This window comes from Plectropomus leopardus, unplaced genomic scaffold (genome assembly GCF_008729295.1).
Source record: "Plectropomus leopardus isolate mb unplaced genomic scaffold, YSFRI_Pleo_2.0 unplaced_scaffold1569, whole genome shotgun sequence".
Lineage (NCBI taxonomy): Eukaryota > Metazoa > Chordata > Actinopteri > Perciformes > Serranidae > Plectropomus > Plectropomus leopardus.
The window spans coordinates 3808-7598 of record NW_024616822.1 but is presented as its reverse complement, the minus strand read 5'-3'; the positions used below and the strand labels follow the sequence as shown (position 1 = coordinate 7598).

The window sequence follows — 3791 nt, the reverse complement described above, 5'->3', positions numbered from 1 at the left end:
CACACACTCCCCTGTACGCTCACCTGGACTGAAGTCAGGTATCTGTAGCTGTAACAAACCTGTTCTCGGAGTTTCAGTTGTTTGTTTGTTTGTTTGTTGTTTGTTTGTTTCAGAAGCAGCATCAAGTCTTCCAACCACCAGTCCTCCTCCTCCTCCTCCTCCTCCTCTCTGTCCTCCTGCTCCTCCTCGTCGGCGTTGGCTCAGGAGCTTTCCCAGCAGGCCTCGGCGCTGCCCGAGGCCGAGGCCAACAGCCAGGTGGACTGGACCTACGACCCCAACGAGCCCCGATACTGCATCTGTAACCAGGTACGCTGCTTTTCTTTACTCACCTGTACGCAGGTAAGCTGAACGCCACAGGAGAAAATGAAGGAAAAGAGATATGGTGGAAAACAGAACATAAGAGAGAAGAAAACCAGGGAAAGAAGGGCAGAGACGCAGGAGACAAAAACTGAACCAGGAAAGACAGAAAATGTCGAACGAGTCATTGACGAACTCTCGTTCATGTTTCCAGGTTTCTTACGGAGAAATGGTCGGCTGCGACAACACAGACGTGAGTATCACGCTCAGCACGCATTTACAGACCAATCTGATCATTTACAGCAAACTGAAAGTGTTTGTGGTTTTTGACAAAAACAGTCCGACAGCGCGGACTGTTGAGTCGTGTGGCGTTCAGGATAATGTGGATGCCGAGTGTAATACTGATCCGTGTGTGTCGTCAGTGTCCCATCGAGTGGTTCCACTACGGCTGCGTGGGTCTGACGGAGGCCCCCAAAGGGAAGTGGTTCTGTCCTCAGTGCACGGCCGCCATGAAGAGGAGAGGCAGCCGCCACAAATAGACCCTGACGTCCAGGTCGTCCTCACCACACGCAGCAACGCCACAGAGGTCAGAGGTCAACGGGCCGGCCGCAAACGAGACGCTAAAAACGCTCACATTCAAACCAGAAGACAGACGGGTGTCTGTGTTTTTCTCTGAGGACACAGAGACAAACACTTTGATCCGTCCGGTCCACAGCTCGAATCGTCTATCAGACTGAAACCAGAACTCAGATGTTTCAACACTAATTTCATGGTTTCCTCCTGCTAAAGTCAAAATGTTAAAAACTCAAACTGTCGGTCAAACAGGAGCATCAAAGTAACGTCTGATCCCATTATTGAAGACGTCTTCACGCTGGACAGACTGTGGACGTGTCAACAATAATCTCACACATTTGGTTTCCAGCAGAAAAACAAAACAGACATTTAAAAAAGTGAACCAGCTTTAAGGGGACCGCACAGACTCCCAGAGGTCAGAGGTCAGCCTGCTGGGTTAAGGTTAAACCAGAGGACTAAAGGTCGGAGCGGAGGACCGACGTCTCTGCAAAACACGCTCAGTTATGAGACAGATCCTTAAAAAGTTTCGGCGATTAAAATTCAGATCAGCACATTAAATTAGCCAGCTGAAATAAAGTGGACCTGAACAAAAGTTCAAACCTTTGATCTCAAAATCTTAGACAGAAATATTGGATTTTGAGGACAGGATCAGAACTCAGACTCTGATTTAAATCACTCTGCAGTCTTTGAGGACAGGAATTTGACTTTTGTTCTCATATTCTGACTTTAACGTAACATCATTCGATCAAAAGTCCAACTTGTTTTACCTCAAAGTTCGAATGTCTGTGAACCCTGAATTAATAGATTACAGTTTTACTTTTCCGGCATAAATCGCAGAATTCAGACTTTATTAATCTTCCATCTTTATCCACGAAAATAAGACTTTTTTCATTGTCACAGTCAGTTTAGTTTATTTGCAAACAATTTAAAACTGCATGAAGTCCAGATGAATAAAACGTGAGACCCCCCGCTATTTCAAAACAACAAACAAAAACAAAACAAACAAAAACCCCGAAAATTACAACAAAAGCTAAATGACAATAAAGAGCAGAAAAAGGTCAGTAAACACTCATCCAACAGCAGAAAAAAGGAAATATTTTCTATATACGCACATCCAGAAATAATGAAAGAACGACTTTTTCAAAGATGATTAAAACGTGACGACGGTTTTAGGAAGAATTTTGACTTTTTAAAAACATAATTTCTTTTTCCCACTTTATTTGTAATTTGTCCAAATTCTGACGCGTTACATTTCATTAATCTGAGGCCTGTTTCTGTCTTAAATCTGAGAACGCTGACGGATGTTCGTGACGTTTGTCTCACAGTAAATGTTCCCATGAGGCCGTGCTCCTCTCCTCTGCTGGGTTGTTAAAAAAAAAAAAAAAAAAAAAAAAAAAAAAAACTACAAACATGGCGGGCGATTGGACTACAAGTACAGAAGAAGCTGTTTGGAACCGTTAAAATTAAAATGAACCAGATGTGTGTGTGTGTGTGTGTGTGTGTGTGTGTGTGTGTGTGTGTGTGTGTGTGTGTGGTGTGTGTGTGTGTCGCTGTGTGTACGTTGTGTGTCAGTGTGTGTTTAAAAAATGAAAAGGTCCAATAAAATCAGATGTTTTTGTATCTGTTGACTTTTATTTCCTTTCTGTGACCTCCCGGCGACCCGTGTGTGCGACTGAACGCTGATCTGAGTTCAGATCTGCATGAAGGAAACACGCCGTCGCAGCTTCCTCGTGTTCGGTCACCAGAACAGGACCGAGGTGTGAATGACTCTAAAGGGACAGTTCACCCAAAATTTAAAGTTCAGTGATTTCCTGCCCCCCCCTCATGCCGATGGAGAGTCAGTTCACGGGAAAAGGCGTCACAGTCCGTTCCCAAAAAACTGACGCAAACAGTGAGCAGGATTCAAACGTCAGAAAAATACATCATAAAACCACAAAATGTTTCCGTACTGCTCGTCTGAAGTAATCCAACTGTCCTGAAGCCCCTCTGTGCCAAGTTGTTTAGAAAAATGTCTCAGGAAAAAAAAAAAAGCCAAAAATATTTGAAGAAAAAAATGTAACATTTTTTTTCATCAAAAATCTCCAAAGTGTTAAAGAAAAAAAATCACCAAAAATGTTTTTCGAAAAAACAAAGAAAAGAAAACTTTGCCAATGTTGTTCAGCTGACTCTCCATCAGCCTGAACGTTCAGTTTTGGGTGAACCGTCCCTTTAACCAGCCTTCAGATTTTTACTTCATTGATAACAAAAAAAACAATATTTTGAAAATATTTAGTTAACGCTGCTTCACACAGTGTTTATTTTTATTTTTGCAAAAGTGCAGACTGACTGTTGATGAAAAGGTGATTGTTTTTGTGATCTATAATATCGAAGTTGCTCCGATTATTTCCTAAAGTGTGTTTGTTCCTGAACTTTAAGACTGTAGCCAATCAGAGCGAATGATTGTGCATTTTTTCTCTGTCGTGTTAAATATGACAAAAACTGAGTGAGCAGATTTTAAGACTCAAAGAGCTTTTTAATCTCCTTTCTGATCTGAAAGGAGATCTGATCTGATGTCTTTAATCTGAACACACAGTGAGTGACCACAACCAGAAGTTTGACCTTTATTTATTTTATATATTTACATTTAAAGTCATGAGACTTTTTTTAGCGCCGGTCTTTGAACAGTGATAATCAGTTTATATTATTTTATTGTGATGACATAATATTTAATCAGCGTGTCTGTAAATGATCAGTCAACAGAAGAATCACGACGGTAAGTATTTAATCCACAGTTTATTCATTCCAGCTATAAAACTAAAAACTAAAACTATTAAAGAAAACTTCAGTGCCTGAGCTAATTTTCTTCAGTAACAGTACACTGAGTATTTGAGTTTTAAGGACAGACAGGAGACAGACTGAGTATTTAATAATCATGTCAAACA

At 41.2% G+C, this 3791-nt stretch overlaps 1 long non-coding RNA gene across 1 annotated transcript; it reads left to right on the top strand.

Annotated features, from left to right (window-relative positions):
* Positions 1–15: 15 nt before the first annotated feature.
* On the top strand, positions 16–2398 carry LOC121964459. Its single transcript, XR_006107360.1, has 3 exons — positions 16–306; positions 512–550; positions 720–2398. It is a non-coding gene; the product is annotated as an uncharacterized LOC121964459 (long non-coding RNA).
* The last annotated feature ends 1393 nt before the right edge of the window (positions 2399–3791 follow it).